Source organism: Xiphophorus couchianus, chromosome 13 (genome assembly GCF_001444195.1).
Source record: "Xiphophorus couchianus chromosome 13, X_couchianus-1.0, whole genome shotgun sequence".
Taxonomy (NCBI): Eukaryota; Metazoa; Chordata; class Actinopteri; order Cyprinodontiformes; family Poeciliidae; genus Xiphophorus; species Xiphophorus couchianus.
In genome coordinates, this window is record NC_040240.1 from 4,837,379 (window position 1) to 4,850,322 (window position 12,944).

Genomic DNA, 12,944 nt, shown 5'->3' on the forward strand with positions numbered 1-12,944 from the left:
CCAGATCAGATCTGAAAATGAGCCACATGACTGCAGACATGAACCACATCTATCCGTCTCCTACTTCATCCTGCCATAATTTCGGTTACAAGGCACCAAGATTCTTGAATTTCTTCATTGAGGCAGAGACTGACTGCTGATCTGGAGGCAGCAATAATCACTTTCTCGTTGTGCAGAGAAGCCTGAGAAGAAGTGACTCCTGCCTCTGCTGGTAATCTCTAGTTTAGCAGTTATGGAGAGTCATAAGTGGTGACAGTTCAATGAAATGGTGACAGAATATGTTGATTCAACATTTCAGAATATGTTGAATCAACAGAATATGTTGATTCAACATCTGATTTTTATAAGAGGAACCTTTGTCAGTTGGAGATGGAGCAACTTCCTGAAGATCTGTAATATTTTATGGTGGGAATTTTTAAAAATCTCTTTACTTCCAATTATGGACCAATGCAACACTCAGGCAATCCAAACTCCTGTGGCTTTTTGGGCCACAGGAGGTAGTAGGATTATTTCTGTAGTGTGGTTATAATGGACTCAAAGGTGACTCTCAAAAGTAACCCTGAGTAAAAACAGTTGTTCAGAGTTCTGAGAATCATAAGCCAAGGCAAATGTCTGCCCACCAATGATATAAACCCCCCATCTGGAGCATTCTTCTTAGAAAATGTTAGAGATTTCAAGGAAACACAGTAAAGCTGACCATCTCTGGAGAGAACTAGATGGAGCGCTGAAGACTCTTCAGTGGTAGAAATTTAGGCTTTTCATAGGAAAGAAAATTCAACTAAGCATATTAAAGCCACAACAAAATGTTAGAACACTGTATGTATTTTGATACATACAGTGTTCTAACAGTGTTCTAATATTGTGTTCTACAGTGTTCAGTAATACAGTAATACTCAGTAATACAGTAAAACTGAGTAATACAGTGTTCTACAGTGTTCTAATATTCAGTTAAACTTAGAAGATTGTGGCCACGGCCACAATCTTCTAAGTTTAACTGAATATTAAACAAACGAAGTTCAGTCTATTAATGAGTTTGGCTTCCATATACTTCCACTTGTTGGGGCACTAACAAAATTTGTCGAGAAGTTACAGAGAAACAGAACAACTATGAAAACAAAGGAGAGTTGAGTAAGGAGCTTTTTGTGCAAGGCTCCGACGTTAAAAAGTGGATGAAGGGAAAAGGACGCGCGTAAAAAGAGACAAACTTGGGGAGCCGAAGAAATCGTTAAGAGCCGGGGGGATCTGAAATGGAGTGAGGGGATGTGGAGAGGTAAAAGGATGAAAATATACCCAGTGCACCCAGAGTGAGGCCAGAACAACAGAGCTGCATCACCAGAAAGCATCTTGGTCCCCCGCCGGGGACGGCGCATCTGTGTACCGGTCCTTGATTGACATTCCATTTGTCCCGTGAAAGGTGCTCATATGCCGAACATGGACTCACTGTCTTCCCGCTCATCTGTGCTCAAAGCTCGGAAATGAAGCTATCTCCCTGCGCTGGCGTTGCGCGTCTCCACACAAAAACATATGTCATTCAAAGAAAATGGCAATTTGTTTAGCCGCTGACAATGAACATGATTGGGTTTAATCTTTTATCTCGCTGGTGTTTGTGGTGAAATAACTTCTGAGGTTTACAGAGACGAACAGACTGTAGATGGAGTTGATCTTTTTTCTTCCAGGTTGCTGCCCAAGGAGGGACTATAATGCACGCATAGCACACAAGAGGTGCGCGGGTAATGCTATTTCCCTCTTTCTGAATATTCAATCAACTACTTGTATATTAAAATATGGTCTGTTTATAAATTTATGCCACAGCTCTAGTATATATTTCTTAAGGCTCTGCGTTCGTTAGACCGTGATTATTTCTTTCTGATCTCGCTCCCCACACATCAATCATTCATTCTAGATGCTCCACAGAAAAAAAAAGGAAAAGAGAGGAAACTCATTCTTTCATTCTTCCGTCCTGCATCCAGCTCCAGCTATTATCCAGAAGGGTGAGGGCGTAGGGGGGTTAATGATAGAAGCGTGTTAATGTGAGCGGCAGAGGAGGGATGAGCGCTGAGGAAAGTGTTTGCAGGAAAGAGCCAAACAACTCCAATCACAAGTTCCTTCAATCACGGCGTGTTTCGTGTTTGAGCGTTTTCTACCTTAAGTCTGAAATTTATGCAATTTTAATCTGTTTAACATGTAGATGCTTTTTCAGCCTCTGTCTTGTTTTCTAGCTATTTCACCTTAAAAAAAAGGGGTGGGGTAGGTGGGTACAGATGAAAGTAGAGGGAAAGTGGAGTGGTGATTTTCATAGTTTTTTGTTTGTTTCCAGAATGAAATCAAATATATTGATGTTTCTCACGGTCCGCAGTGGCTCAAGTTAATTTGAGATTCTGAAGTTAGATTTGGGTGTGAGTGGATGAGAGGTTATTTAATGTGTCTGGGTTTCCCCCCGGATGGACAGCAGCCCTGTCCAGGTCACACCCGACCTCTTGCAGTTCTATTTTTAGTACTATTATTGTTCATAATGGTAAACTGGACAATTTGTATTAGTTCTAACCAGTGAAGATAATCAAATATTATGTATAAGTGACAACTAGGACTGGGACTTTAACATGTCGGTTTTGATTCATTTATTGCATAGTTTTTAACGTGAAAATTTTTAACGCAATTATTCACTTTTTTTTGTTTGTTTGTTTTTACATACAGTGGTTCCAATTGGAACTCATGTATTTGTGTGTTTCTAGTACACCCACAAATCTGATGCACAAGCGACATCAGCAGACAAAAAACAAAGCCGCTTCTCTTGGCCAACTGGGGGGTCATTTTTACTAAATAAAACGATCTGATTGGACGCTGGAAAAGACCATTGTCAGCGTCCACGCTTCACATAAATAGAAATAAGAAGTATTTTTTCGAAGTAGCTTCTTTTGGCATTTGTGCTCCTAAAAAATATTGTAGCCTTTAAGAAATATGGATTGTGTTTCTCTCCACTCTTACTCCAGACTCTGGAACCGGGATTTCCAAATGAAATCCAAACTTTACTTTCATCTGAAAAGAGGATTTTGAATCACTGACAAACAGCCCGGTTCTTATTCTTCGCCCTTGTCAGCTTCTGATGTTGGTTCCAATTCAGGATTCATTTGTGCTGAACTGATGTGCTAACTTCAGCCTCAGTCCGCTCCTCGTGAAACTCCCTGATAGGTATTTTTTCAAACCTACATAATAAGAGAACCACAGACGACATTTATGAGTTTTCAACCAAGCTTCTGCAGGAGAAGACACAGCAAACCACTTCTCCAAGGTGTTCACCATGCTTTCTGACTCCCTGCAGCAGAGCCTGTCTTTTTATTAAGCAGGAGAAAGAAGGGAGTCGTGAGTGAAATGTGGGAGAGTGATAAATCAAAGAATGGCTATTCTGAAACAAGGAAGAACTACATTCTATACACAAGCAGTTTAAGGAGTAACCCAAGATAAGCAGCTGCACCTTCAAGGTTTAGGGAAAAAGCAAGTTTTGTCTTTCACACGGTTTAACAAATTCCTCCTCTCTGGGGTGTGAATGCTAAACCTTTAAATGAAAAACAAACTGGTAACTACTTATGTAAGAATGATAACAAAACATAATTATTCTAACACTCCCCCTAACTCTAGAATGGATTTTACTTGACAATCCTCTCGAGGTTGCGATTATCCCTGTCGCCGATGCACCTTTTTACTTCCACTCTACGTTCTTTGAAAAGGCTACAACTTTTTCACGATGTTCTAACTCTCTGACACACTGAACCAGAAGCAAAGCGTGTCTGTTGTGTGGGATGACTCCATATATCAGGAGATTCAGCCAGCACACCAGGGAGCAGAGGGGTAACACGAGGTAACCATATTTATCCTTTTTTTTCATTTTATTATTTTAACCAAGATAGATATAGCCAGTTCTGAATGAGATATGAAAGTAGCCTCTTTCCTTTCGACCACAAGACACGGCCTCTTGCTAACCACGAAAGCACACACCTGCGAACAAGTGCAAAGGAGCCTCGACGTGCTGCACAAACAAGCCTGCCAACACGGAGCGAGCCGTCTGATCACCAGGCAGCAGCTATGCTAGCGTCTGCCTCCGCCCCCCCCCCCGCTCTCGTCTAATAAGAGCGCCGCGGTAGAGCCGTCCGACTCCGGAGTGAGAGGCTATAAATGCCCTGGTCTTTCCTCATCAATGATGCAGGACACCGGAACAGAGACAAGCTAATCCTCTTAGCCGCTGCACGGTGCGCGCGCGGGTGTCTGCGTGCGTGCGCGTTAAAAGACGCAGATGCGGAACGATGTTGAGGCGGGTTCAGGCTGCAGGCAGCTCTTAAGAGTGTGTACAGTATGGAGTTGAGTCCTGGGAGGCCAGCCGTATTCCTCCCCATCGCTTCCACTTCATTACTCCGGCAGCGGACATACATTATTCAGCTCCGCAAGCCTCGGTCCGCGGGGACCGATAGACAGAGCCTGCAACAAACACTTTAACTCGCCGCCATTTGCCCAGAGATCCACGCGTTGATTGGTTTGGTCATTTGTGCAGCGCAGATGTATTCATACCTTCTGAACTTTTGTTTTCATTATAACGTTTTAACCACAAAGTTCTGTGTGTGTTTTGTGTGTGTGTGTGTGATAGACTAACGAAAAGCAATAAATCATTGAAGTGGAAGGAAAACGATACAAAAATGCCAAAGTTTTCTACAAAAAAATAAATTTGGAAATGAACTTTTGCATTCTTTACCAGTGAAACCTTAGTTTTGTACGTTTCAAAGGACCAAAGTTTTCACTGATTTTTTCCCCCTTTTTTTCTACAAAATAAACTCAGGTTGAATATAGAGCATCTTTACACCTCCTTTTACAAATATTTATTCTGAATTTGATTTAGATCTGGACTGCGCCATTCCAACTCCTGACTATCCATTTATTTAAGAAAACCAGTGTTTTTTCTAGCGGTGACCCCCAGGGGGACCCAGAGGGGCATTAACCCTAAAGATGAGAAGAAAAAATGAAGGGGAAAAAACTGAATCCAATACATTTTTCAAGCATACTTTTATTGAAATTTGTAAGAATAAAATTGTATCTATTTTTAAATCATTACAAAATGCAAGTTAAAATCTGTTAATGAAATTCTATTTGCCATGATGATCTTTCTGATTGGCTACCAGTCAAAAAGCCGCTTTGCTCCTTTAGCTAGCCAAGCGTGAAATGGATGAAGTTTCTGACTAGAAAACACCTGAAAGAACCGTCTGGCATTTCTGCTGTGGAGGACATGAGTGCAAAAAACCTGAACAACTCCTGGCCAACCAAAATTAAAGTTATGACGCAGCATTTATGGTAAACGAATATTGTCACGTTTCTAAAAAAATAATGACCTATGTAAATTTTTTTTTCCCCCAGTCCCAGAATAAACATTTTAGCCCACCTCAAGTATGTTATTTTGTCTGTGTGTTTAAAATGTAATGCAGAATTATAACGTTTGAAAAATCAGTATTCTGGTATGCATTTTAACTTTTTGTAGGGCAAAGATATATATATATATACAAAAAAACTATTATGAAACCTTGAAATACTTTGGTTATTGTTAAAAATGCAGAATGTTTCTAATAATTATTTGAATTCCTTAATGAGACAGAACTAAAATGCAAGATGATCAACTAAAAATGAATCCCCAAAACCAAAAAAGTATACAAGAATGCACATTTAATCACAGAGTTGTATCTGCGAGTCTGTTTTACAGGGAACTCCACTTACTCTGGGATTAATCGCTTCATTCTCAACAGCAAATCAGTGTTTAGACCTCAGGTGCCATCCTCTGGTGTTTTGAAGCTACTGCAGCTAAAAAAAATAAATAAAAATAAAAAAACTGTGGATGGGGGATGGAGTGATGTGAACGTCTCTGTGTGGTGTTGTTACCCTCAGGGTGCAAAGGGCTCGGCTTGCAGAAGTTATTGACCGGGGTTAAGGGATCAGCACAGTGTGGTGACCAAACCAAAGACAACAAAGTAGCTCTGAGTGTCTGCATGCATAGTTACACTTAGGTGTGGTTTGCAGATTTCATGTCCCATCTCTGGTTGGACCTCCCAGGATTTAAGGCCACCAACAGTGTCGGGCTTTAAATTAATTTGCTCCATTTTAGACACAAAGATGAGTTTGTTTAAATTTTTTGCCTGAGTTCAGTTTTGTTTCTTTGACCTCTTTTATGAGCTCAGTTTATCTTTTGTTATTTATAATCTTTGGGTTAAAATAAAAAACCCCATTTTTCTAATATGTCCTGTGACTCCTCCTGTTTTTAACTCGGTCCATCACATGTGGCCACAGCCTCACGATTGTGGCTATAAGCAGAAAAGGTCACAGAGAAGTTATTCACTAGATCAAACTTAATTTTCTAGAGCTCAAATCAAGTTTATTTCTATAGCGCATTTCAGCAATAAGGCTGTTCAAAGTCCCTTACATCATAAAAACACCGTACAGTCACATTATGACACAAGTAATAAACATAGCATTTAGTTAAATATCAGCACAATCATCAAGAAAATATATATTGAATATGTTGATCAGTGTTCTACTAATCAAAGGCAACTCTGAGCAGGTGGTGTTTGTAGTCCTGATTTAAAGAAACTCAGTGTTTCGGCTGTTTTGCAGTTTTCTGGAAGGTTGTTTCAGATTAGTGGAGCATAGAAGCTGAATGTTGCTTCTGCATGTTCGGTTCTGGGAACGCAAAGTTGACCAGTGGTCCAGTGGACCAGAGTTTGACACACCAACAATAAGACATCTTTTATATGTTTTTGTGCTAAACCAAACTTTGTGAAGACACTACTGTAGTAACCAAGGCCACAAAATGCATGGATGAGTTTCTCTAGAACTTGCTAACACATTAGTCCTTCAATCCTGGGAATGTTCTTCAGGTGATAGAAGGCTCACTTTGTAATTGTCTTTACGTGACTCTGAAGGTTCAGGTTAGCTCATAGCTGTGTGGTATTAAAGGAATTGTTTATTCTAATCATACCACAAAATAAAAAGCCAAAGAGAGCCTCCCTTTTCTCCAAATTCAAGGACTGATTGGGGCTCTAAACTATAAAATGAACCAGAACTCACACAGCCCAGCTGACGGAGAAGTTGCATGTGATATCAGTCCGTTAAGTGCTTCTTTCTAGTGTGCTGACGTTCCCCTGAGAAAGGCTGGCCAGTCATTTCCTCCGATAGCCCCTTTGGGAGCCAGGCTGCTGGTTTTCTGTGTCCACTCCAATCACGTCGCTAATGGAGAGGCAGTTTAGCATCTGTGACAGTGGGAAACCAGATCTCTACTCCCCCCTGAGTGTGTGTGTCTCCTGCAGATAAACAGTTGGCAGGTTTCCCCTTTCCCCGTGAACGTGCACGAACACACACACACACACACAAAGAGGGAAATGCAAGCTGGACGGGGTTAATACACTCCATTAAGCTCTATTACCCTAAACGACTTGGGCAAATGAATGAGGACTCACATTGCATCGCAAACTGTTTGCGTGCACACACGCACACATTTCATGTGTAATTACACTGTGAAGATATGTGACCCGTGAGTCATATCTCATTATCCACCAAGTGAAAGACAGCAGAGGGAGGGAGGAAGAGCGCGGCGCTACTACTGTACACTGGGCACAATCCACGTCTTCAATCTACTCCTCAGACAAACCAACAGAAAGCGTCTCTCTGAAAGGTCTTGAAATTATGTGTAACAAATCTTTTCAAAACCCTGTCTTATTTTTCTTTGATTTTAATGGTTTCCTTTAGCTTACAACCATCTTGAATTTAGCTAAACTGTTTTTTTCTGGATTTTGGCAGTTCGACGTGCTTTACATCATAAAACCATCATAGAGTCACCAATTGTGAAACATGCAATACACAATATATTTTGACAAATGTCATGGATCAGCTGCAGCTATCTGATTTTTTTTTTAATTTTTTTTTTTAGGCAGACCTCTGAAGACACTACTGCAGTATTCAGTGTGACTAAAAATAAACACACAGGAGTTTCTCTAGATCTTGCTGGGACATTAGTCCTCTAATCCTGGAAATGTTCTTTAGGTGATAAAAGGCCGATTTTGCAATTGTCTTTATTTGTCTCTGAAAGTTCAGGTTTCCAGGTATTACAGCTAGTTTCTAGCTGAAAGCTCTGTGCTGACTCTTGATTGTTCTTCTTTAGGTCCAAACATAATTTCAGTTTTGCTTCAGTTCAGCTAGAGAAAGTTTTGTCACATCCACATATCGACTTGTTCAGTGCTTGGTTTGTTCAAAGTCACCTGGTGACATCGTAATGTAGAGTTGTGTATCATCTGTCAGTTATGGTAACTAATCATATTTATTGCTATAACATGATCTAGCAGCAGCATGCAGATATGAAATAGGAGGGTGTCCTAGGATTGAGCCTTGGGGTACCCCACATGTAACGTCTGTCTGTTCCGATGAGACCCATTGACACAAAGAAATCCCTGTTCCTCCTCCTTCTGGCATCTTTCTGGAAGCGTCTTCTGCTGAGCTACTTCTGCCGATTCACTTGGACATGTGTATCGGTAGCTACACTAGTAGCTACACAAAGCTACTAGTTAATCTTTTGCATGTGCTGCCTTTTACCCTGTTGACCTGAAGTCGGCACAGAGCCAATCTGAGCTCAGCCGTGTTTCTGTGCTAAAGGAATCATCTAATGGACTTAGTACTTCCGTTAACATTTTGCTTCTCTTTAACACAGAAAGTACTCCTGGTTCGGTGCTGCTGTGGGTTTATTGTGTGCATGGCCTGTCTTCTCAAACCCCCAGTTGATTGTAGTAAATGCTAATTCACACACTGCAAGGTCTCCTGGAGGTTTCTTCCTGCTAAAGGGGAGTTTTCCTGTCCTCTGTTGCCACATGCATGCATCAGTATGAGGGATCACTGTTAAGTCAATGACACAACACAAGCGATTGTCCACTGTCGCCACATGCAACAGGTGATACGATGGATTGTTCCAGGAGAAGTGACTGCTGCAAGTCAATGACTCGATGCAATCTGTTGGGTTTCTTTAAATTTGTTTTAACCAATTTGACTGCTTTGTTTGAAAGCTAGGATCAAGTTTGAATGTAGAGCATACTCGGACTAAAATAACTTGTTTTGTAAAGTGCCCTAAGACAACTTGAGTTATAAATTGGCACCATATCAATAAACTGATTTAATTTCTCTTGTTTTAAGAGCTTTTGTGGTCAAACAATCAGTAACTGTAGTTAAAATGTAGCCCAAAATGCTCTTTGGAAGTGAACATTTTAACCAAGAGTTTACTAGTTCCATCACCATTCAACCTATGGTTTGGTCTTCACAAGTATTTGTGGAGCCCTTTTCTGGCTGTTTCAGACATTTTACACACCCAGAAACCAACAAAAAAGAGCATAGATCACATATGCATTAATTCTCTGCTGCTTCCCTGCCCAGCACCAACACACCCGAACATCTGAATGGATTCTGAACAAAGACGCAGCGAGTCCACAGTCCCCCTCAGGACTCTCGCAGCAGCACACCAAGCTACGTTGCTGTGCTAGAACAAACCGGTGGATAAACACTGTTTCAAAATGGCTGAAAGGAGCCAGCGATGCGAACACCTAAACACAAACCGCCCCTAACTCCCACCCCTCCATCCTAATCTGTCTCTTTCCTCAGATTATTGCCATGAATGGGCACACAAAAGAAAAGAATCATCACTCCCCTCTTTTATAGCATTTGTTGCGTGTATGTTCCCTGTATATTAAATTTGTCTCCTTTAAAAGGGAGTGACAATGTTTGCCATTTGTCTGCATGCTACTCGCAGCTGCAACGAGACAATAAACGGAGGCTAAGCAGCAACGGCGCTCGGTAAACTCTACATTGTGGAGCTTGTTGAATTACCCATGAGTTTTGATACTTTGCCTTTGTGCGAATGGCTAATTCCACTAATCCCTATGGAGGAACAGTGAATAGCATAAATTCCCTATGATATCTTGTTCAGGCTAAACATTTGCTCACTTACGTACACACGGAGTACAAAAAATTCTTCTATTCACAACATTACAACAGATTTAACCCCTGCACCCCGCTTATCCTCCAGTCACATGCTTCGTTGCGTCATGGAAGTTAATTTCCATTTCAAATTATAGCCAACGCTCGCAGGGCCCCAACATTATTTCCTTAAGTTTAAATATAAAAAAAACTGTCCCAATTGAAAATTTCTCTGGAGGCTGTTCACACCAATCGAGGTCAGTTTCACGAAAGCCAATAAAACACTGACCTGTCCTTTTGCGCTCCCTGATTCTTTCCAACACCTTTGTTACCCTCTTTCATCTCCCTTTGCTTCTTGTCTCATTGTCCTATTTTTTTTTTTTTCACCAGCCTCACCCGCATCTCTTTCAGTTCCACTGGACCTCTCAGCGGGACTATAGATTCCTAACTTGTCTACATTTACCCCCTGAGTTGGCCGGGCCATTGGCCTTCAAGGAAGGGCGTCTCCCCTTTGAGCGCTTTACCATTCTCCCAGAGTCAGCTCACGCTTTCTGTTTTCACGACCTCCGACCCCAGGCCATGGCAACATTGGCAAGAATGTCAGGAGTGATTGGCAGGATAAAGAGTGCTGGGACATCTCTCCTGCGAAAGCGGATTTGGGGGGCACTTTGAGGGGGCGAACAATGGCAGAATTGGACTTGATTGGATCACTGATGAGCTGATGACTGTCAAAAGAGCACGTCGTCTTTACATAAGCCTGATTATCTCTGCGTGGCGGATGGAGCAGAGAAGAGCAGGCGAGCTAGTCGCTGTGGGATGAGGTGCTGTGTGGAGGTAGGGGAGTTTGCTCCCATGGAGAGTACGTCGAAAGTAGGGCGGGGGGGAAGGACGCACACGAGGCGCCAGGCTGCAGGGCTTGGGGTTCTCTCATCCGCCAGTGGCTTTTAACAAATCTATTCATTGAACGGCGGGCCCTTACACATGTGGGCATGACCGCAGGAGTACAGTTTAAGGGTGGGGGGGGGGGTGGCACATCGAGGGCAATTATTGTTCGGTTTTCGAGCGTCCCAGCAAGACGAAACAGGAGGAGCGAAAACCGGAGGAGTTTATATCGTGGGCGAGACTGCTGAAAGAAAGGACCATTGGGATAGGCTAATCAGAGGCAAATAATCCATAATCTTCCCTCTTTAGCAAGGATTACAGCCCATCAAAGAGGCTGCGTCACAATACCAAAGTAGCAAAGAAGACATTGTTCACACTGAAAGTTTGAGGAGCGGGTATGCCTCTAAAATGTCTACAGATTTAAGATAACTACCAAGCTGGCAGTGTTTCAAACAACAATATCAACACTGATTTTAAGTTTCTTAGGAAAATGATTGCATCATCAACAAAGTGCTTCTAACCTGTACAGAATAGGACTGATAACACAAATGCAATGACCTGATAAAAACCAGCTCCTTGTTCTAAGTTTAACTTCTTGGGTCAGGACTCGCAGTTATTGAGAAACGATTGCTTGTCGGAGACGTGGAGTCTTTTGAAGTTTTAAATGATTGGCGCTGATTTTATCCAATCGCTAACCTTCGGCCGTGACGTATGTAATGCGCCAGCTCAATAAAACTCGCTGGAAATTGCGCGTGGTGTAATCAACCCCATGGGGAGCAGGGCCACGACGTCGTTGCCAGCAATAAAACGTCTTAAACATTCTTCTTGCTCTGACTTTGTTCACTTCCTCCACTGCCGGTGCCAAACTACAACTATAGGCAGACTGCAATTCTAAAACAGCATAAAATCTGCCGCATAGTTCACGACTCCTCCTTCTGTTTGCTGATTGGCCTGGTAGAAATTCAACCGAAGAAATCGAGCTCAATCAGAGGAATCCCCGAGGGGAGATGAGAATCGAGCAAAACAACTTAGGAATCCAATGACCAGACAACAAATGCAAGAACATCACAACAATTTTAGGGATTTCCTTTAAGCTAGGTGGAATGATTACACAACATGCAACTTTGCTAAATTTTGGTTTGAAGATATTGGGTATTTTTCTCTAAACCACACACTAATATCTGAATAAACACATCTTAGGAAGCTGTAGAGATAGAACTTCCTTTCTCGTAGCCCCTGGTATTATTCTGGCTGGAAATTTCCTTATTCTTTTCTATCAGAAATGCTAGGACTCAGCTAAACTAGTCAGTTTCCTCACACTGAGCAAGCTGTTAGGCCATTCCAGAAGCTTAATAACAGCATTCTGCTTTGACTCTAAAACCAGTTTTGTTTGGAATAATTGTCCTGGAAAATCATCCAACACTGTCCAAGTTTAACGGTTTGGCTACTGATTTAAAGGGATTTAAACAATCTGAAGGCAGTTCTCCTTAAATATTCCAACCACTTTGCATTGGTGGGACTTAACAAGCGCCGCTACGTCACACTGCCACCACCATGCCTGACTGTTGTTGCAGTGTTCTTAGTTTTGAATGCACCACTTTGACTCATTCAAACATCCTTCTTGTTACTGTGACTCAATAGCTCAATATTCTTCGTCTCTATTAGGGATTATTTAAATAAAATCCTTTCTTTCTGATAAGATGATCACTTAAATACCCAAAGTTTGTTGATAGCAAAGAAAAAATTGGGTCACTGCTTGCAAAGACGTGGTGTATATTAGAGCCTGTGAGCTTATTATTTCTACATTTTTCTTACTCTTTCTCAACAAATAAATCTTTGTGATGATCTTTCTTCCCTCTGTTTTAAATTGCATGCCAATCTACTTTTGATCAAGTTTTCCGGCTGTTTAGGTGACGAAGGTCCAACACAATGTGTAAAATCAAATTTCTTAAAAAGACATTTATAGCAACACTAGCCAGAAAAATCAAATCACGGTTTGATTTTTTTTTTTCTTTTTTGTTCCTTTTTTTTAAATAGCAAAACATATTTTGGACACTCTGTGAAACTGATGAAAAAAAAAG